Source organism: Chroicocephalus ridibundus, chromosome 5 (assembly GCF_963924245.1).
Source record: "Chroicocephalus ridibundus chromosome 5, bChrRid1.1, whole genome shotgun sequence".
Classification (NCBI taxonomy): Eukaryota; Metazoa; Chordata; class Aves; order Charadriiformes; family Laridae; genus Chroicocephalus; species Chroicocephalus ridibundus.
The window spans coordinates 78,900,162-78,923,054 of record NC_086288.1 but is presented as its reverse complement, the minus strand read 5'-3'; the positions used below and the strand labels follow the sequence as shown (position 1 = coordinate 78,923,054).

Genomic DNA, 22,893 nt, shown 5'->3' with positions numbered 1-22,893 from the left:
ACAACTCATTGTCCAGCTCAGGTGAAGACTTCATTGTAAATGTTAACCAGCGTCACTTAGCCTTGGGTGTGCATCTTAAGCCATTAAGGAAGTTTCCTGGGACATAATCTCTTTTGTCGGTGTGCTAAGCAAAGTTGTAAAACCTCTAGCCACGTCTGTCTGAGAAACACAGTCACTTTTGTGGCGTTGGCTCAACATTTTCTTCCCCATCACTGCAATGTTAGATAAGTGATGCTAACGAAAAGCGCTTGAAATTCATAGGAACTGATCAAATTTGATCACGACGAGATGCGTGCTACTGTATTTTATAAAGTGTGAAATTAATTTTTAGAGAAGAATTATTAGGCCACAAAAATTAAAGTTTCTACAGTAAATACTGGCACAGCTTTAATTGTAATAGCAGAAAGACAGCACATATAAAAGATAAACCAAAGGAGTTCACAAATTCCCGTTTGAGTCATGCTATGCACAGGAAAGAGGGATGGATGGACGGATGGATGGATGGATAGACAGATAGGTAGCTAGGCAGATATCAGCCATTATAAGGCATAATTGCCATCGAGCAAAGGAATGGATGATATCGAATTAAATAGATGCGTTAATGAAGTAGGGAAATTGTATACATTTAACAGTTGTTCATTTTTCATTCACATGGCTGTGTAAATACACAGAATAATGGTACCTGACAGAGAGCTAAGAGGAGGGTTAACATCCAGTGTGAGGTGGAGTGTTTAATGGATGAACTTAAAAGCAGATAACAATATAGCATCCCATGTATACTTTCGTAATTGCGTGTTCCTCCAGAGATAATGGATATCATTATCAGCGGCGCCTGTCCTAAGAAACTTGGCAAGGTTATGATTGTTTGTTACAGCTTTGGTTATATTAACATACACATTAATATTTATAAATATTTGATGTCATGTTAATTTTTCATATAAGATGATTTATGTAATGCTGCTGTGCCCTGTTAGAGGGCATTTGCAGTGTGCTTCAGAAGGGAAGAGAATTGATGCACGTTCTTTAAGAGGACTTGCCCGTGTATTACAGTGCTCACAGTGCATTATTCTGGAGAACAGTGATTTAAAGATAAAGTATCTGAATTGCAGATACACTCCATTAACATTTTAAATAAAACATAAAGAAAAGACCACTCTAAAAATACAATAATAATATTAACGTGGGGGAGGACCCTAAATAATGAAAAAAAAAAAATAGCTTTATATTCCTTGGTTTCACCTACATTCCAAGACATTTTTGTTTTAGTGGGGAAAACAAATAATTACTTTCATGACCTATTTGTGGAAATTTGGGGGGAAATACTGCATCAACTTTCCAAGTAGTTATTGAGGAAATAATAATTATGTATATATTTAAATGTACCTATCCTTTGATGAGGGAGGTGGATAGCTTACTGTAAATACAACCGTAAAGGAACATAAATTTTAGCTCTGTCTGAAATAGTAAGTATGACAAGAGAAGTGGCAGAGATGTAAATCATTACGCCATTCAGCTTCACTATTTCTCCCTGGTAACTGGAAGAGCAATCGCAACTCGTTGCGTTTGTGAACGGGGCTATGCAAGCAAACACAATGCAAGGATAGCCTACCGCGGAATGTAGTTTGTATTTGGCAAATGTAGCTTAGTTTGAATTGTTTGTAGCACTTCATACTTGCAAAAAAAATGTTATAGGGTATTTTGCAAAACAGTAAAAACCTGTGTCCCAGGACGTCTCACTGCAGCCCACTGCCTGCTAAACCTTTGGGCGATGGGCACGATCCCCTTTTGTGCATCCCCACAAACTTGCAAGTTAAACTGATTTTAGTGCAGCGATACCACATAATTTATTTATTCAAACATACCTTCTTCTGTAGAGGCACATTATTAATCCATTCACTTCACTTTTTATACTTGGATCATGAATAAAAACTTAGGTAATAAGCAAATTGGTAGGAGAAAAAAAAAAGGCAAAAAATTGCGAACAAAACAATGATTTCTGTTCTTTTTTGTTTATTAGTTAACCAGGTATTTAAAGTCACTTGCAACTTTAAGAACTGCTTTATAGTGATGCCTGATATTTTGTTTGGCTGTCTACAATACGTGCTGTTAATATAAGGCTATTCCATTCCCAGCTTTCATTTCAAATCCAGGCTTCATATAAATTTTGCTTTGAATGAGTCGAAGTCCCAGAATTCTGAAATCTTGCACATTCCTGGAGGACATCATACGACAGGTCTTTCCAGGAGAATCTTCAGGGCGCTGCCGCATCCCTAAAACAGGTAGCAATACGCATCTTCCTGGCTGAGCCAGAAGAACTGAGCTTTGTGTTCCACCCTCTGCTGAGTAGACCTCCAAAAATAGCTCAGCCGATCTTCCATAAAAATTAACAGTAGACTTTGGTAAAAATGAGTCTACTAGCCCCAAGTTATTAACATATTCATGTAGGTTTGAATGCAAAACCTTCATTCATTATCCTTTATCCTGTATTTCCCAAAGAGAACAATCAGCCATTGGAATAATCTCCCCAGGGAAGAGGTGGATTCCTCAACGTTGGGCACTTTTAAGATGCAGCTGGACAGGGTGCTGGGCCATCTTGTCTAGACCGTGCTTTTGCCAAAAAAGGTTGGACCAGATGGTCCTTGAGGTCCCTTCCAACCTGGGATTCTATAATTCTATGATCCTCCAAAAAAAATTTAAAACTCAGTGGGTTTCTTTAAGATGGTAGAATATAAAAATAACTAAGAGTAACTCCATAAATATACGTGGACTATATTAACCAATTCTAATCTAGGAGGTTTCGGGTGATAATGGACTATGACCTGATCTTCTTCCATGATGTGCAGTCACCACTTGTCTTAAAAATAAGAGATTTTAATTTTGCCTTTTGAATATTATAACGTGCAGGTAAAACGCGGGTGGGAGAGAGCAGTCAGTCCACTTTCTGGCTCCGTCACAGATTTGCTGTATTACGTCAGGTCAGTAATTTAACGTGAGTGTCTCTAACTTCATTTCTTGTGTTGTATGTATCTACTAGTTACACACCTGCTTTAATCTAGTGGTGTGAACAACTTCCATAGCCATTACAGAGGCAGCAATCGCAGAAATCATAGAAAGCAGCTCATCCCCTCGTAAGCGGGTAACAGTGCTGGGACGTATTGCTCATTTCTTTCCGTTCCTTGAGGGGAAGTTAGGTAAGAAAAGTGCCAACTTCAGTGGGAAAATGTTTTTTGTGATAATGAAAATGAGCGTTTGGAAGGCAGGAGCAATCTGATTCTCAGTATCTGTGGCTGGGCCGCTTTCGGATCGAGATACGAGCATTGGGAAAAATAGAAATTAATTATAATTTCAGAACTCATCAATGACAAATCTGGATCTTGCAAAAAATGGATGTGACGGATGAATTAATTAGTTTACGGAGAAGTAATTTGTTTCTAAGACGTGGCCTATGGTTTTTCTTAAGAGAGAAAATACTATAAATCTCTTTCCCCTAAAAAGTAGGATTTTAACACAAAAGTACTGGTCGTTTTAGTTGCCTGTCAGCTTCTAACAGTTGGGAAGTGGTTCCAGGTTAACTAATCTGGAACCAACACTAATGTTTAATATCTCGTGGTCAGAACTGATCAAAGCACAGCCTGTAACAACAGTATACAGGACCATTGGCCTAGGAAAAAAAAATAATTAAAGGTTTATCTGGATATGGACATTTCAAAAAACATCTTTACGGCTTCTAGATTTAATTGTTAAAATATATTATCCGTGTAAATTCCCTGGAGAATACTTTACAAGTAATCTCAAAGGAAAGGCTTGTTACCAGTTTTAACAAGAGGAAGCCAACGCATTTCTTTTCACAGCACTCAGGTGGCACATGTCGTGTGTCCTTACGTTGCTATGAGTCTCTAGAATCTCTGTAACCTGGGCCATAATTACCCGAACACCCACTTCAAATCACGGATGGGAATGAACAGTGTCTCTTGATTTTGGTGCCTCTGATTTTAAAATACTCCCTCCGCTTGTCCTACGAAATACAAGCACATCTTCAAAACCACATCTGTAATATCACATGGACTTTTGCCTTCAGGAATAATACTTTGATGAATTTGTGATTGGATTTGGTCAGCTAAATTTATAATCTTTTCAAATAAAATAAGATAAAAACCTGGCAGCACTTTGACCTGGAATTGGATTAGGTAACGTGGCGATGAGTGTTGTCTAAGCACCTGTGCTATAAGTGAGAGTGCTGGAGGAGGAAGTATATATGGATTTAGGCTACTATTTCTTAAGTCCTTTTTTCAATTTTCAGTAGCGAATGAGAATTGCATCAGAGTTAACTACCGTGGAAGGGGAGGGTGAGGAGAAATTACATAGAATCTCTGGGCTGGAACATGATCAAGTAGCCATACAATACGGTAACTGAAACGACAGTGGCCATTAATTGGTCTTCTCTGTGGGAAATACCAGCGTGGGCAGCAGAGGCTGACGGTGAGAAGGAACGGCAAATTTGTACAAAAACGGAAGCACCTATTGTCTAATGAAAATCTTGTCATAAATTTGATCATTTTTCACGTGGAGATTGATTTTATGCAGGGTTTAAAAAATAAATCTGCCTCAGGCCAAATGTATGTTGCTAGTTTTGTTAGGAACGTATTTCACACAAAACGCAAAGTGTCGGACAAAATCAACAAAAATATTCCCATCTTTTTTTTTTTTTTTTGGACCAGTAAAACCAGTTGTTCTCAATGACGTATTTTATTGATGAGATCTTAACGTTGTGCTAGAAAGAATATGCAAGGGCAGCGCTTTATTAACTTCCATTACCCAAATTGTGAGAAATTCAAACAAGGATTTACTTAAAGAGGAGCCAAGGAGGCGCAATCTCTGTATTTTAGCTGTGAGGGAGCGCAGAAGCAAGCGTCCTACTTGGGTGCAGCTTGAAAGTAAAACAGCATAATTCCAGTTAACAGCTAAATTCACACGTGTCAAGAGAAGTGATTCAGTGAGACTTCCTTGTCCATGTATTTATATTTTTTTTTCCTGTTGTGTCACCGGGCAGTACGTAAAATACACGGGATTCGGGTAAGAATAGATGTAGCAGAATGTGCTGGAGAAAAGAAAGCAATAAAAGCGGTTGTTGAGGAGATCCTATCAAAGTGCTTATTCTGTAGGGGAGAAGTTCGCTAATTGATATCAGAAAGGAAATAACTTCCACCAAAGGGTGGTCTGGAACCTGTCCTTCATTTTCAAAATGAGAGGCGGTGTAAGACATACAAGAAGGTCTTCCTCCACTAGCCATGATATTCTACTGCAACAGACTGGTCACCATACTGAAAGGAAGACAACTATTATAAAAAATAGCAATACTGTCTTTAAGCAATGTGGGTGACTTTAAATATTCATTTCAATAAAATATTCCAGTAAACAGAAATACTGCAACTGCTCAGTACTCAGTACAAATCAAAGGAAAATACAAATACAAGTAAAATATTTAACATTTCATTATAAAATGGTAATATATACTATCAAAATACACAAACACAAGTTATTAATGCATTGATGGAAAGGCATCCAGCTGCAAATGACATTTCTATACAGCAGCAACAAAGAAAGGTGACTAATTCCTTGCCATCAACTTAGCAAAAATTTTTTGGAGTGGGAAAGACACTTAATGGAGCTTTTGCAAGATAAATTGGAAAAAAAAAACAAACGGTTTTTTACACTGCTTAACTTTTTGATAGAGTTTTATAAATATTTTTAAAAGCTGCTGCTAGAAAATTGGGTACATATTCGTATTTAGTACAAAGTGAAATCAGTAAAGCCATGCTATTTTATTTTAACAGAAGTGTTTGAAATTCTCAACTAACTTACATTATTCTTCCCTTAAGCTGGTTTGTTGTTGGTTTGGGGTTTTTTTTTAATTTATTTGAATTGTATTTCTTTTTTTTCTGTTCAGGGAGCTTTTTTTTGGTGACAAATACCAAATATTACTCAGATCCTTGCTTTTTTATCCTGAGATCTGTTTGGTTCACTATAAGCTATACCACGTATAATGTGAAAATTCAGCCATAAGTGGAGGGAGGCAGAATTTTAACAGCCTTCGGTGTAGTATGAAAATGAGCCGGCGTGTCGGTTATGACAAGGAGCGCTTCCTCTAATCTCTTCAATTACTTGCGCGTAGATTGCTATGACAAGTGCTCGGCATCACAAGTTACCGCAGTTAATTAAAGGAAGCCCCGTAATGAAATTGCAAACCTCCTGTTTCTCTTCCGTTGCAAGCACGGGATTGCAACTCTAACAGCAAAGCAACGATCCGGCCATTTGAAACCGTTTCCTCTATTTAAGGCAAACAAGGCAGGAGGAACGGGAGAATAAAACGTAATATGAGATAGAAGGAGGTCAACGATTGGTATTTTCCACAATCGACCGCTGGCATTCTGAACAATTGGTTAGATACATTCATTATGGGTTGTAACTGTAAGCATTGTTGCTATTTTCCCTCGTGTTCATTCACATCTTCCTCCAGACGCTTTCTCAATGATACAGAAAATGTAATTTCTACAAAATTTCTACCAAAATTTCTAAATGTTGCCAGTTGTAGAAACAGGGCTGGGAGTATCACACCTCCCAGCCATCTGAACATACAATATATTCTCCTGAAAGTTGATGTCAAAGTAGTGAGAGTTCGTAATTCCGCAGTTACATCAGGGCTTCGAGAGAGTAATTTATTTTATCATTTGGCAAGCTAAGTTACAAAGCGTCTTCTAGAAAAAGTATGAGTTTATATTAGGCAAACTAAGCAGCCTCACGTCTGTCAGCTCACTACTAACTGCTTGGCGCAGCTGAATGAGAAAACAGCCTAAAACAAAGGTTTAAAAACAACTGGTTTTGAATACGACGTTCAAAAAAATTGACTCTTTCCCTAACGCTGTTTCTTTTCCTTTCGTTGAGATTTAAATTTAAAAATGAAACCTACTAGACCAGCTCCTCCGTCTTTGCAACGTTCAGGGGAAGTGTAGAAGAGCGAGATTTTTTGCGTAGTTAAGGGAAGGTTAAAATGATCCTGGAAAATCTTCCCCTCGTTTTCTGGTTATTCTGAATTAAATGGGCTAGAATGACGCCACGAGGGCTGCATGAGGAGCCAAGATTAAGCTAAATCATTTCAGTGATACCGGTAGAAATGTCTTTTAATGCCAACCTTATCGGCTGACAAGTGGTAGTACAGCGGAGCTGAGTTCAGGATAATGTCCCCTGCTGGGAAGGAGATGTCCTCTTTGGAAGGTGGGGGTTCTGAAGATACCGTCTGAACTAAATATTTCCTACTTAAAAATTGCAGGAATTTCATCCTAGCCATTTTTTTCTGGTTTCTGAAAGGGTGCTTGATGATGAGCAATGGAATTGAAAATAAAAAAGATTTTTCTTTTCCCACTGCAGTCTGTCTGCTAGTCCCGGCACAGTCATGTTTTAGCGAGTCAATGCCCACGCGTCTCCTGTGGTCAATTAAAGTGTAAAACTGAAGAGGAAGCATTGCAAGTGGGAGAGAGTATTGGGAGGAATGTCAGGTGGACAAAGCTGCGGAAAAAAGGCCGGAGCTTAAGGAAGGTGGGTTTGGGTCCGATGTGGACGAACTGGAGGGGACGTGCGTGGGGAGGGGTAGGGAATGTCCCCAGGGAGGCTGGCTGAGCGAGCACCGATCTACTCTGATGTCCAAACAGAGAAAGCCAAGAGGAGGAGAGGACAGTTTCAAGTAGAACTGAAACAAAATAATGGAGAGATTTAAAGTGACTGGGGAAAGAGAGTGGGAATCAATTTGCTAATGCAAACTATTTTTTTTTTTTTCAAGTCAAAAAATGAAAAGTCTTCCTTCGTTTCCAGTTATTTAACTTTGTTTGGCGTTTTGCTTTCCAGCTGCTTTTTTTCTTCCTAAGAAAGGCACTTCAAACTGAAATTTTATATTATTTATTTTATTATTATTATAAGATATTCCAAAGTTAAGCGTTTTCTTTTCAAAATGTTGACCTTAAAAAAAAAAAAAACCCACCCAGTATTTAATAAATTTTTCATCTAAAAGAAACTGATAGCTCAAACTGAATAGAAAGAGAATTATAGAGATTTTCCCTTCACGTAGTCTGCAGAGAAAGTAGCTACCAATCCTTAGTTGATAAAGGTGTCGACCAAAGGGTAAAACTTCTGCGTACTTGCTGTGAAAGCTGATGTTTATCCTTAGAATATGTTTTTCGTTTTCATGGGGTTTGGCTCAGAAGCTGTAAGAAGAAAGTAAAGTAATATTAAAATTTGCAAAACTGTGTTCTGCAAGTAAGGAAGCAGCAAAATGCGGGCTTGTGTGGTTTAATTAAATGATCGCTTCGTGCACAGAACGGCCTTCCTGTAGAAGTGGATCACCCATTTGGACTGAAAGGGCTTTCCTTAGCATCCTTGCTTCTTTAGTGGAAAAATATGAATACATGGTTGTTTTGGATTGCCAGGCAAAAGGTGATTTTGTGGCGAGGGGACACTACGTGTCACCTGAAGAAGGGAGCAATCAGTTCACCTCTGCTAGAGTTTTTTATATGATTCTGGGCAAATCTCTCAAGCCCAAATGTTCCCCGGTTGGCTCTGCTGGGTTGGGAATTCTCTAGAAACACCTACAACGCTACAACAGCGCAGGGCGCTCTGTCTTCAACCCACTCGTGTATTCCAGATTCGGCACCCAACCTTTCTAGACTAGTCAAACCATTTAATTCTGGGCCCCAGTAGGTTTATTTCCAATGTAAAATACTAAAAAGTCACGTCCTCGGTACCGCAGAACTGCCCGCGACAGAACTGAGAATGTTTTTATTCGGTGCCTCATTCTAGTGGCACTGAGTAAAAAAGGCCAGGCAAACTCTATTGATTTTAGGAGATCAAACGGCATCGCGGTTAACTTATCTTTCCTCTAAATAAGACTGGCCTCCACAAAAACTAAGTATTTGATTAAAGAGGGTATCCTTATATCTAAAAGCGGGATACTGAACTACAGTTACATGGGCAGCCTTGATTATTGATGGCATTGGCTGATTTTTGATGGGTTGGTAGAGCAACCTCATTGCTCTTTGCATAGCACTTCTCATTTTAATGTCTAATAATAAGTATATATGTTAAAACAGTCCAATATTTACATGAGGATTAACACATGCAGATGCCCCTCTTTAAGCCAAAGTAGTGCTTACACGTATAGAAAACAGAAAAATGAGGAATATTATCAGCATAGACATGGAACCTATTATCAAATTACCAAAGGAAGTGGTGTGGGAATTTGATTATTGCCGATGTTGTTACTTATTTGTATTGCCACGGCTTCGACGAGCACTCAGACTGCCAGAGCTCTCAGACACGCTGCATTAGACGTAGCATAAATGGAAAAGACTTTTCCTGCTTCCAGAGAACTTACTATCTAAGCATAAAACAAAAGCAACAAGGCGGTGCAGCTAATGGCAGCACCGGGAGTATTGGTCAGCACAATCGCAAATAGTGTCCAAGGTTTTCGAAGGTACGACGGGAAAGAAAAATTGCCGAGAAGCAGTTGGAAAACAAGCGAGAGAGAGAGAAAGAGAGCTTTGTGGGTTTTACAAAGAATTTCTTCCAAGTGTGAGAGGAACCAAGGAAAAAAAGGAAAAAAAAAAAAAAAAAAAGCCGAGAGATGCATTTCAAACTTTCAGAGTTGGCAACAGTGACTGGCGTCGTATGCCAGGCTGCCATGGGTGTTGAGCTCTTGACAGTAAGGAAGCGATGACTGGCAGGATGGGAAAGGGCAATGGGAGAATCCTTAAAATGAAGACAAGTAGCTTAAATTCGGTAGTAGCGAAGAGGCTGCCAGAGGAAGAAAGTGCTATTGCCACCGTGCCTGACGTGGCCAAGGCGGCAGGCTCTACCAATACAACCTTTGCAGGAGCTCTGGGGAAGGTCATAAGCCACACACAACTGAATCGATAGGTTTCTTTAGCTATTCTTTCACTTTCTATGATAGAATTCCTTTTACGAGTTTATTGTTCTGAGATTATTTTGAGAACGGTTTATTCTATAATGGAAAAATACAAATGCAGAGCTCTAGTTTTGCCAGCACATGAGCTATAGATTTCTGCTGCTGCATCTTTACGATTTTCCATTTCTTCATGATTAGTGTAAAACCAGAAAAGCTGTATGTTTACAGTATGCATATACAAAGGGTTTCACTAGTTTTCTTCCAATATTGAACGTTGCAGAAAGACGAACTCTAGCCGTGTGCTTTAGAAAGCTTCCAAAAAGATTTATGTTGCGAAACGAAGCTGGTTAGAACTATTTCCTTCTCCATTTTGCCTTGTTGCGAGTCCTGTTCCCAAAATAGCGGGACGGCTTTTCCCTGAGTCAGCAAATGTGAGAGCTGGCGTTAGTGCTGCACTGGGATTTAGCTTTTCTAAGGTTCCAACCCTTTTGTCGGAATCCAGGGACTTGCTATGATATCATCAACGCATCGTAAGTATTCCGTGATCTGATGACAATTTTAGCTTCTGAAAAATCCGGCCGTTACTCATCTTCTATCGAAAGCTTTGATGAATGCACTGTTTCAGATCTAGTCTTGATCCAGCGTAATTCGGGAGAGGGAATGCAGAAGCAGGCATGCTGTGTGCAATTACGCTGCCATGAAATTAGCAACGCAAATGTTGCGCTGGTATGGTAGTAGCTGAGAATTAAAAAAAAAAAAAAAAAAGGGTAATGAAAGCAAAAGTGATTTTGGTTTTCATCCGCCATTCTATTTCATTTATCTATATTTAAATTCCTGAAAAAAAAGAACAGAAAGAACTCGTGTATCCAGAAGCCATGGGTGTTTCCACATCGCCTTAGCTAATATACGCAGTATTTAATAGACAACTGAAAGAAAAGACAAACAGAAGGTTGAAAGCATAGGATGGAAGGGACAACGGCAGTCTGAATTTACATCAGTGCCTAAAGTGTCTCCACCGTTGGTGGTTCTCCAGTGCTGAGGTGAGATGTGCAGAAGAGTAGAGAGTCCCAGTCAAGCTGCTCTGTTCCTGCATGCGCATACGGAAGTCGCATTGTTCTGAATACCAGCTGAATATCATGGAATCCAAATTTAGGTCACTCTCAGTGCCTGAAATCAATTCCGTTCAGAGCTGCTATTTGAGGGCAGAATTATCTGATAGGCGATTCTTTTTGTGTATAATTTTCACTGAAGATATTTGGAGTTTTCCATATATAGTTTCTAGGGATTTAAGAACTCTATATAGTCAAGTCAATTTATTTCCATTAAAAAAACAAACAAACAAACAAAAAAAAAACAATTAAAAAAGAAAATCAGTATTTTTAATGTGTTGTGAACTTTTCTCAAGCCAGAAAAATAAACACATTTGAACAGAAAAGATTTGGAAATCCAGCATGGGGACAATTTGTATATCCTGAAATAGCGTTAGGTTAAAAAGTTCTGATGGAGCAGAGTTGATAGAAGGGCATCGGTCTTAGCATCTGTAGTAATGTTTCCGATTGCTCCGTCAGTGTATGTGAATGCTTGTTTTTCTGTGTCACTTCCTTGGTTTTCCTAAATGGAGATCTCTCTAGAGAGGGTTGGCTTTCTGCATGACATTGCTTGTAACTTTTTGAAAGGTAGTGCTGACAGGTTGGGATGCAGGTAACACGCCTGCATATTAACAGAACCCTTGATTACAGCGGCCGTAGTATGACCAGTCTGGCACCAGGTGGAAGAATTAAAAAAAGACCTCTACATTGGTAAACTACCCAAGTTACCGTACTCTTTTGTCTTCATACCTGATACCTGGATGATGGCGTGGTTGTAGACCTACTCTTACCCGACCTGCTCTTTATTTATGTCATTGCTCCACAAGACAGTAGGTAAGAAGTTCCCCTGACGTCTGGAGGAAGGGGAGCGTACAGCTTGCTTCCCGACTACCACCTTTCTTCATCCTGGCTTCCTCCATCACTGGGTTGCCCTGCTTTTCATAGACAGGAAGAGGACCCCTCAACCGTTACCAGCGTGTGGGCCTCCGCGTATCATTATACCAATAGGCATTGAGGAACCACTGAGGGAGCTGGGGTTGTTTAGCCTGGAGAAGAGGAGGCTGAGGGGAGACCTTATCACCCTCTACAACTACCTGAAAGGAGGTTGTAGAGAGATGGGGGCTGACCTCTTCTCCCTGGTGACAAGTGATAGGACGAGAGGGAACAGGTTCAAGTTACGTCAGGGGAGGTTTAGATTGGATATTAGGAAACATTTTTTCACTGAAAGGGTTATTAAACATTGGAACAGGCTGCCCAGGGAGGTGGTGGATTCACCATCTCTGGAGGTGTTTAAAAAAAGGGTAGATGGGGCACTTAGGGACATGGTTTAGAAGTGGTTTTTGTCAGGGTAGGTTAATGGTTGGACTCGATGATCTGAAAGGTCCCTTCCAACCTCAGCAATTCTATGATTCTATGAATATACATAGTATAGCGCCGTATCAATGTGGGAAATTAGCATTTTCAGCTCATGCTGTTTCTTTCACACAAGAGTCTTGGTTTGAATGCCCAGCAGTACAACCCATTTCAACGACAACAAAAAAAATTAAGAAAAAAAAAAAATCTTTCACTGAGAAGTTCCATTCCATTGCCATGGAAACACGTGATAAACCCTACAAACAGGGTTCAAATGGGAAATAATGTTTAGGAACACAGGTCCAAAACCAACTGGGCTTACATACGTTGTTCCTCAATAATAATACACCCTTTATATTGCTGTAAGTGAGATGTTCTGAGAATATATGAGAAGCAAGGATTGTAAAACACAGTTATTTTCTCTGATTAGCTGATATAGCTGGAAATAGGACACAAGGTTTCAGATAAAGGGTTCCTTCATCAGGATCCCCCCCCAGGTATGATAGGAAAATGTTTCCATTAAAAAATAAGATATCACTTGACGGGGAAAGTGAATCTATATATTTACATATTTTAATTCTATAAAGAAGTGCTATTTACGTATTTTAATTTTATAAAGAAGCTTTTGTGAAATCAGGGGGGAAAAGAGCTCTATCTTGAGGCTGGAAAGACCCAAGAAAGTTGTGGACTAAACTGATATTTTTTTATAGTATGAAGTTCCATCGTGCCTGCGCGTACACAGAGAGGTTGGAGCCCCACGGTAAGTGTGTGATGCGCCTCTGTGAGGCTCTCGAATCCCGCTCTTCTGAGGCAACTCCTGTGATTCCAAACCTCTGAGCCACTTCAAAGAACTCCTGTTTTAAAAAGTATCAAAGGCGCGCTGGAAAATAAAAGTTTTATCCTCTGAATAGAGAACAGTACCTGTCCAGTGGTCCTAAAGAAAAGTAACCAGAGAGTATTGTGTAGAGTAGGCAATATTTAGGCCAGGACAGGTACTTAGTTTAGCATTTGCAGCCCCGTGGCTTACTGAGGCCTTTGGACTGTTAGAAAAAGAAAGGGAGAAATCCCCCTGCCAGGTACAAATCAGCGCTTGCTTCCGGCGCTCAGCATCCTCACGGCCCTTCGGAAAGAAGAACACCTCTCACCCACGACCTAGAAAGCACGGGGCTCCAACACAAAATACCCTTTACTCCCTCATAAAAGTATGAACAAAACAAAACAAAAACAAATTGAAAAAAAAAAAACCCAACATTATTTATAATTTTTCTGCGGAAGACGCATGAGATATAGGCGTAAGTCCTTTACGAGCAGAAGAATTCCAAGGCTGGTGTAACAGTTTTCGGCAGAGTAGGGGGAACAGTCCCAATACGATAGCTGGGGTAACGGCACTCGTTCGGAGCAATCTGCCCACCTCCGTGGTGGCTCTACTGATGGTAGCGTATGTCAATAAAACCAATGAGCCACAGCACCGTGCGCCTTCCTTTCTGGAAGACAAGGCGCCAGCCTGGGTTTTTAATATGTGGGCATGTTTGTTATAAACAACACGTACATTAGCGAAGATATTTCGGGATCTTGTGGTGCAGCTTTTCCGTGCTGGGGCAAAAACCATTAGACCGAAAATTCCTATTGGTAGGGAAGACCCTATCGCCCAACTCTCCTGGAAATATCTTCAGCTGCTATTTATTTGTAGGCTGCTGCAATTATGCCATATATGATTTGATTATTAGGGTTAGCAGAACCATGGCTAATGGAATCAGTATCACGGCTACAGCGCGCTTTGTGAATTCGCCCTGCCAGTTTTCTGCATAACTACACTTATGTCACTCAAGTGGCACAGGGGTGCTCGAACAATTAATTGTAAACCAGGGGGAAACTTTTAATGGACCTCTTCTTGAGATCGTGTGTTAAAAAAAAAGAAAAGTTCCCATGAGTGAAGTATAAGTTAGCTTTTCCAGGGGGAAAAAAAAGGAATGAATTACATTTCTCTTCTTGTCCTTTAAATGAATAGCATAGTTTGGGTGAAATTATCGGGCAATTGCATGCCTTTTATGCAGATAATGCTATTTGATGAAAGCGGTGTTTTGATCTGCTGAGGATAATACAGATCCAGGGTTGGATTCATTGGTGAGAGTAAAGCTGTCTTCTGTGATAACTTCATCTCAGCATGAGGTCAGACGGGGAAAACTGGGATGGGGGATTAAAAAATGACACAGTCGGAGCAGTATTCAGTTCCCTGCTGTGCTCCTGGCTGCACACTATAGCTTATGTTTCTGATCTGTTATGGTATTGTCTGCTTTTCTCTCCCAGAGCAGAAAGAGATTGCTTAAAACTTTTCTTTTTTCAGCTAGAGGGATTAGTTCGGTGCAGCTTTTTTAATTAAAGAAACTGTATCTTTTTCAATGTAATTTAAGGCTGTACAAGAAGGCCATCAGCATTCATAACTTAGCGCTATTACCTGTAACAAAGCCCGGGCGTGCATTTTCCATTCAGAACGAGAAATCGCTATTAAGAGTTTTGAGGGTTAAAAATTGATAATGGGCCCGATGATGGAAAGAATCGCAGTTAACCGTTATCTCCTCAAAGTTTTCTGTGGAGGAACTTCAGACGGTTTTGCTGTTAGTTTGTCCAGGCTTTCTTAATTAAATCTCCATGTCACCAGGAGAGTGGTTAAAAAATATTCTGATATGTGGAAACAGACCTAAGCGTATTTTGGCCGCCAAAAAAAAAACGTAAAAATACCCTCAAATGTTAAAATGGCATCTATTGAAAATGTGTCTGTAGTACAACGTCCTCTTTAGATCCACATTTATTTTCACTCGTCAGATTTCCTAAAAATATAACGAGTGCCTTCATTAATTAGTAATAATATGCAAATATTCGGCACATGTTCATGATACCTAACAATGGTGGGAGCGTATGCGTGGCTGTGGGGGTGTGTTTATGCGTGTATGTGTGTGTGGATGTGTATCTATAGCAATATATATACACACCTATATAGTCATATATAGATAGGTATACACCCCCACACACTTTTATATATATTTTTTTCAGCTCAGAGAGTTGAATTTAGAGCTCAGTTTAAACAAGGTTAACGCCTAAAACCTTCGAATGCCTCAAATAAGGCCCATATGGTGATCACTTTACAAAGCATACAGGGACTGTGCTTAGGTTGCAACATACACATTTCCAACTAAATTCCATGCCAGATCAATTAGAAACAGTTCTCCTGAGCAGACAGGAACAAACAGAGATTGTTACCACTCTGCTGCCTGAACTCTTGTCTTCCAGGAATGAAAGCAGTCATCTTGAATACAATGTATTTTGCTACCAAACAGCCTAAGAAATTTTATAAGCTGGTAGTATTTTAATAAAATCCCTGTTTAAGCACATCGGAGCAATTAACATCCAAATTATCAAGATAAAATAGCAGATCATTGTCCCTCGTTAAAGCTTTTAGTTAGAGAGGTATGTTTCCCAGACTGCATTTGTTAGTGATGTCTTCTACCAGGAGGAGTACGTGGCAGAGGAGAAGGGAAAAGGAAAGAAGCAGACAACAGAAAAGCACATTTGCTTTCTTTTTTCCTCGTCCTATGTGCTTATCTTTTCTTTCCTTCGAATAATCTTTTCTGCAAATTTCCTTTATTTGAGCAGTTAATTGATGGAATTTCTTATAATGATTTTTTTTTACACATCTTTCAGACAGAAAAGAAAAAAAAATGTTAATTATGGGTGTGAAGCTTATTTAAAACAAGGCCCCTTTCTTCTTGCAAAAAATCATAAATTCTGAATAAGCGTGACTTTATGATGTAAACCTCTGCGTGGCGCATATAAGGTCTGTATAGTGACTTCTAAATAAATGTATATTCCGCATTCCTCCTGCTGCTGGGAAGTATGGATGGTTACCCCCAGCGACAGTTTTCTGGGAAAGCGTTATACCAGCAAAGACGAATCTTAAATTTTTCATGGCCTCGTGTACTCATTCACACTGACGGCAATAACAGCGTTTGGTGATGGCTCCGACGCGTGGGTGCAAGGTGATTAAAATGATTATGATGTGCTTGATTTTCAGGCCGTAAGTTTAGCTCAGGCAGGAGTTCCTAATGCAGTATTGAGGCATTTTTGGAGTCCAAATCATATGCAAACTCCTTCAGGTTCCTTCCGAAGAAGCCAATGAAGAGGGTCAGCAGTTGTGCGCAGCTGAAGTGCATCGTTCTCGCCAGAGGTCAGCTTCCCATATAGCTTTGTTTTATGCGGTGGAACACAAACTAATGTAGTGGAAAAGCATGACCCCCATTTAAAGGTTGATTTGTATGATAATCAGTACATTTAGTGGCTTCGAAATGAATGTGTGTAAGGCCCTATCTTGCTTTAATTAAGGTAATTAAGACATATTTCCCTCTGCAGACAGCTATTTAATTTTATGGCTTTGTCAGTGATCAGATTGGAATATTTGTTTTCCAATTTTAACCACAATTCGGGACTCGGCGAAAGTGCTTTTATCGGTCTACTTCTGGGAGAAAAAAAAAAAAAAAGAGTGACAAAAAACCCCAGCAACCCACAAAACAACCAAACTGGCGAGACAGAGCGCCGATTTCCGCCGAATTTCTACATTTTTTAGCTACACGTGGCCCCCCCGGACCGCCGGAGTTCCGTACTCGGCGCATCCCCCGCGGAGCGGCGCGGATTCCGCCGCTTTCTCCCCAAAGTTTCCCAAAGCATGGGGAAATGTGGGGTGGGGGGGGTGGGGGGGGTGATGCGTTTGTCGCCAGGGGTGACGGCAGAGCGCGGTCCCAGCCGGCTCGTCACCTTCCCTCCCGGCGCGGAGGGCTGCGCGGGGGCGGGAAGGCGCGGAGGGAAGGGAGGATCGCGGTGGCTTTGCGGAACGCCCGAGCAACCGGTAACTCGGTGCCTTCCCCGGGAAGGCACGGGAAGAAAGGGGAATAGTTGCTGCCATGTTAGGATCAGCCAGCAAGACTGATGGACGAGCCGAAAGGGGCACTTATTTTATTTATTTATTTATTTAATTAATTAATTAGGATTGCGGTTATAAAGTATCCTGGCGCAGGGCGACGGTGCTAATTGTCTGCATCACGTAGATGCGACCCCGACCTGGCTGCGCTAAAGCGCATCTTGCCGCTCACCCCCAAGGAGGGGGGAAAAAAGGGTGGTTAGAAACAGCCTCTCCCTCCAGCAGCCGGAGATCGAGGACCTTTGACAAGGCAGAGAAAGGTTGGGATCGGTTATTCCCAGTGTCCTAAAGAGCGGGGAGTCCCGGGAGCAGAAAGTGCTGATGAGCCCGGGGCAGCCCGAGTTCCCGTTCCCGGACGGAAAGACACCTTCCGAGCAGTTTAAGAAGTTTGGAAAGAACGTGAAAATGTCTTAAATTTGTCTCTTTTTTTTTTTTTTTTTTTTTTTTTTTTTTTTTGGAGTTCGGGGGAGATCAGCGCAGGAGCCGGCACGTCTTGCATCAGAGGACGTCCTGCTCTCTGCTTTCGCTAACACCTACCCTCCAAAAAGATTTACTGATGGTCACACTTCAAAATAAATAAATAAATAAAATAATTCTAAGTCGATAAGGAATGCGCCTCCTTTTCTTCTTTCTGTACTAAACTTCTCTTACTGGCAATCCAAAGGAGTAAGGAAGGGCTGGACTGTGATTTTAGGGAGTTTAGTCACATTTAAGAGGTGACATTCAGAAGCTACTTTCCTACAAAGCTCTAACACAAACGTGACTGCACACCTTTCAAATGAGTTTAAACTCCGAAGGCTGGAATTTAATTAAACTTCGGTAAGCCTGGGGATGCTGCTTCAGTTATCTTCGAGTTGAAAGCCCCAAAATAACTTATTCTGAACTTCAAATGTGTATTAATAAGTAGTTGACGTTTGTTGTTTATCCGGTGAGCTTTGCACAAGGGAGGAGTTACAGAGTCTTTGTAATTAAAGGAGCATCTTCACTCGATGTATTTGGAGGCGGTAAAAAGTTCAGGTTAGTAGTAGATGAATGGATTTAGCTGAGGTGATGCAAGTGGCTGAAGTAGCAGTGCAAGAATACACCACTTTTTATATATCTGCATTTGCAAAATAAAATTTTTAATTTTGTGCTAGGGGGCTGTAAGCCAAAAGGAAAACCGTACGTAAAGCCCTGACTCTACAAGATTACCGTTTAGTTTAGCAGAAATGCTATTTTGTGTCCTGTGCAACAACAATTATAGCACTTGGGGTACGTTCAGGGTTAGGATCATTCCTGTGTGTCGAGCCTGTACGTGTTTTGTAACAAAGGATTTTGTGCCGTTCACATTTTCCCACTTGGGAGTGCTTCCTTGTAAGGACTGAAACCCCTGTGGGGTATTTTATTTGAAAGACAAGGTCAGGACGATTCCAGTCCTACCTCTATCTTCTGGGCGCTCACCTGCGCAGAACTCTATCTGGGGAGGTCTCTGCGACTCCTGCCTTTTAAAATGAAATCCCATCCCTTCAGAGTCGCCCCCCAAATCAGTGCAGATTGTTCCTTTCCATCCCATTGGTTTAGTTTGGCTGCCTTCAGAAGAACTTTTCCAAAGCTGTATTTAAAAGTAGTTGCTTAGTGGTATCGCCCCTTTCACCTTGGATGAAAACAAGTGGTTCCCGTTAATAAAATGACGGGTTTGTTTTCTGTGCGCCCGGTACCACGAATTACACATTGGCTGCCCACCTAAAAATGCTTGAAACGTCGGTGGGTTTCTGTTACACTCGCTGCACAACGGGGCTTTGTGATGCTGGAGATTCGCGTGTGCGGTGCCCGCCGATAGTTCTCCAACGCTGATCTCAGCCCTGTCGGGTCAGTCTAAACACCCAGGTACTCCTCGGCTGGAGAAATGGAAAACACTGGGGTAAAAACCAGAGGATAAAAACGCTGGCATGCGGGATAAAGCTGCTGGACGGACCATAGCAATGCTCCTCGTAACCTTTTATTTAGGACTAGGAGGTATTCCCACTCATTTCAGAGGGATGCAGAGATTTTCCTCCCAGTCCTTTCAGAAATAATAGGGTTTGTTTAGGTTTTTTTTTATTTATTTATTTATTTTCCCCCTCCTCCTCGAAGAGCGAACGTAACGGCGCACCTCTCCTTACGGACTCGGAGAATTTGAAGTTTGAGAAAATTCAAAGCATTGCAGCGGGTAGCCAGCTAAACGTTCCAAGATGCTCATTTACTTAATTTCTACCTCCTGTGTGAAAAAGGGGGGTGCCCGGGGGTGCCGGGGGTGGGGGGGCGCTCCCGGGGGGCCCTCGGCACCGGGTTGTAGGGAATCACGGCTTATTTCCCAAAATGCATCCCCTCCCCTGCTAAAAATAAACCGCTCCCCAGCGGGGGAAAAAAAACAAAACAAAACAAAACAAAAAACCCAAACCAACAACAAAACCAAAAAAAACCCCAACGAACCAAAAAAAAACCACAAAACCAAAAAAACCCCAACCCAAATACCGGCGGACGGAAGCTTTCCGCCTCCGCCGGGAGCGCGTAATGAGAGCCGCGTTAAGTTCATTAAGCGCTCGCAATCAGGAGCAGGCGAAGAAGAGCCGCTCATCAGGCTGAAGTGCTGCCGGCGGATGACCCCCCCCCTACCCCCCCCCCCCAAAATCACGGCGGCGCTGGATGCGATGATTGGGAACAGCGTGGGAGCCGGTCCCGGCCCGGCTGTGGGGGGGGAGCAGCGGCTCCTCCCCACCCGCCACGCCGCGGAGGCGGGGGAAGGCGACTCCGCGGGGCGCGTAAACCCCCGCGGAGAGGAGGAGGAGGAGGGAGGAAGAAAGGAAGGGGGGTGCAGCAGCAACTCCTGGCCCTCCCTCCACCTCCTCCTCCTCCTCCTCCTCCTCCTCCTCCTGCTCAGCCCGGCCCTCCCCTCGGCTCTCGCCCGCCCTCCGCTCCCGCCCGCCCCGGCCTGACAAAGTGCCGGCGTGCGCCGCGCTTCCCCCGCGCTGCTGCTGCCGCCGCTGCCGGCTGCGCGGAGGCGGCCAGGCTCGCTGCGCGCCCGCGGAGGGCGGCGAGCGGGGGCCAGCCGGGCCGGGGCTGGGGGGGGAGGGAGGGAGGGAGGGAGGGAGAAAGCTCTGCCCTCCCCGCGCTGGTGTGCGGAGGATTTCCGCGGCCCTTCCCTCCCGCGGGGGGCGCCCCCAGGTAGGCTTACGCGGGCGCGGAGTGTGTATGTGTGTTGGGGGGGAGGTGAAGGGGGGCGGGGGAGGGGGGGGATAGCGCAACTTGAGGGGGAAACTCCGCGGCGCGGAAAATTGAGCGGAGGGGTGTTGTGTGTTTTGGGGGGGGGGGGCGCGGTGCTGGGTCTGTTGAAGCATCGCTGCGCGGCCCCGGCGGGAGCCCGGCTGCGTGCGCGCTCCCGGCAGGACTCGGCACCGCCGCGGGTTTCGGTGCTTCCCCCGAGCCGGCTCCGGCGCGCTCGGGAGACGGAGGGATGGAGGGAGGGAGGGATGGATGGAGAGATGGAAGTGTCCGCACTTCGGTCCGGGGGCGGGGAAACGCGTATCCCGGTGAGTTGAGGGTGGGTTTGGAAGTTGGTCGGTGTCTCCGCGGGTTTCTCCCCCCCTCCGCGGGGGTGTCTCCGCTGCAGGCGGGGGGTCTGGAGGTACCACCGTGGCTTTGCTGTTTAAGGAAGCGTGTGTGTTTGGAGGGGGGGAGAGTTGTGGGGCTAAGCCATCGAGGAGAGCATCCTCTTGATGATTCATTCACTAAATTGTAGTGAAAATAGCGTGAGAACGCGCGGTGCGTCCCTGTGCTTTGGGGACAGAAAGGGGAGGGGGTGTCTCCGGCGGGGGTGACACCCAGCTCTGGGGTCTTGGTGGGCGTTTTTCTTTACGGGGATGCGTGTAGGAAGCAGGCCCCTGGTGCCGGGGGCTTAAAACTTTTCTGTTGTGAAGTTGCTTTAAAGGAAAGTGATGTAACAAGGTGAAAATAGACAAAAAGGCATCTTTATGTGCTCACGGCCTGTGAAAAGTTTTTATAGGAGCTGTTTGCGATATCACACAGTTCTAAATTTTTAGGTTGAAACTACTTCTTTCTATAAGAAAACTTCAGCAGTTTTATTTCTGTACTTTCTAAATATCATGTGTCCTTTACGTTAAGCCTTCTGAGTTGGATCCTTGTTTGTTTTTATTTGTCTGTTGCCTGATTCATATTATATATACCTCTTCATGCAAAGCATTTTGCATCGTTCCACTGCAGAGTTACAATAATATTCTGTGGAGGCTTGCATCCTGAAGTTCAGTCTAGTAAAGAGCATATTGAAGTATAAACATTGCTCATCTATGGTCAGTTATCTTAGAGAGAAGTTAATTGTAGAACACTTAAAGATGTAGAACACTCTCTGATGAAAAATACAGAGCTCTTCCTTTGTAAAATAATCGAAGTGCTATTCAGAATTATTAACGCACTCATATCTAGGAGGTTGGTTTAATATTGTATGTAAGGAAAGATTTTCATAAAGTGTACTTTGGTGTAATATAAGAACAGTTAGGAAGAATGGGCCCGATATGGGTATGAATATATATGGAAAATATATCACTTAAATTTGGGGAGGATACAATAGATTGAGAAAAATAATATTATGTTACAATTCCTAGCTTTGCTGTTTTGAACTTGCTGGGTTATTTTCAATGGCCTGGTAAATTAGGGGAGGGGAAAAAAGCCAGCAGTAGTGAAGTATTAGATGCATACATCAGATTAAAAAGTGAAATGAGTTTACGTGAGTAAACACCGAGATGAAAGATTCTGTTTGGTAGAAGAAATAGTTGACCACACTAAGAAGAATCTTTTGTTTAATATTTATTGGAGAGGGGGGGGAAAAAAAAATCCAGAAATACATTCATAATCCAGTTAGCAAGTTAAGACTGGTGCTTCAGTCAAATCTCTTTGAGCCAGGAGTAATTATTTTCTCTTCAAATGGAAAAGGGGAAAAAAGGGATTTAGTAATAGGAACTAGATTTAAAGTTATGAATCAGTCCACAATAGCAGCTTTTAATAAGGAGCTATTTGACACGAATCCCCTAAAATATCAGAAAATGAAATAATAATCAACCTGAAAGTATGTTTTTGTCGTCTCCTGGCCCCAACAGTTAATAGATTATGGGCTGGGCTCAGTTCCGAGTCCGAGTACCTTCACCTCGGGCTGAAACGGGGGAGCCTTTTGCAGACGGATGCCCGCGGAGATTGATGCAGAAACTCCCCCTGACTTGCATCAGTTTGGGGTTTGGCCCAATAAAAACCGAGAGTGCTCAGGGACTCGAGGATCAGGTGCTGCTCGCGAAGGGGCATTGTGCTGTACAGGCGCAAAAGAAAACACCACAGACTTAATGCTAAGGCGTCAGGTCAGAAGTACTTTTAATTTTATAGTGGGTGCTGCATTTCCTGTGCTGAAGGCGGCATTTCGGTTATAGGAAACTGTTCTCTCAGGCAGTCTACAAAAGAAAATAGGAAATTTTTAAAGAGAAATCTTAAAAAAAAAAAAATAAAAATCT

At 42.4% G+C, this 22,893-nt stretch overlaps 1 protein-coding gene across 21 annotated transcripts in view; it reads left to right on the top strand.

Annotated features, from left to right (window-relative positions):
• The window catches only part of TENM3 (teneurin transmembrane protein 3), a 1,409,904-nt gene that overhangs the window by 955,377 nt on the left and 431,634 nt on the right, over nucleotides 1–22,893 (top strand). Inside the window, exon 1 of one of the 21 annotated variants that reach the window (XM_063335481.1) lies at nucleotides 20,206–20,545. The exons of the other annotated variants lie outside the window; for them this stretch is intronic. The gene's annotated coding sequence lies outside the window, so the exon portion shown is untranslated. Of the gene's footprint in view, nucleotides 1–20,205; nucleotides 20,546–22,893 lie in introns of those variants that run through there. 21 annotated transcript variants of the gene reach the window in all.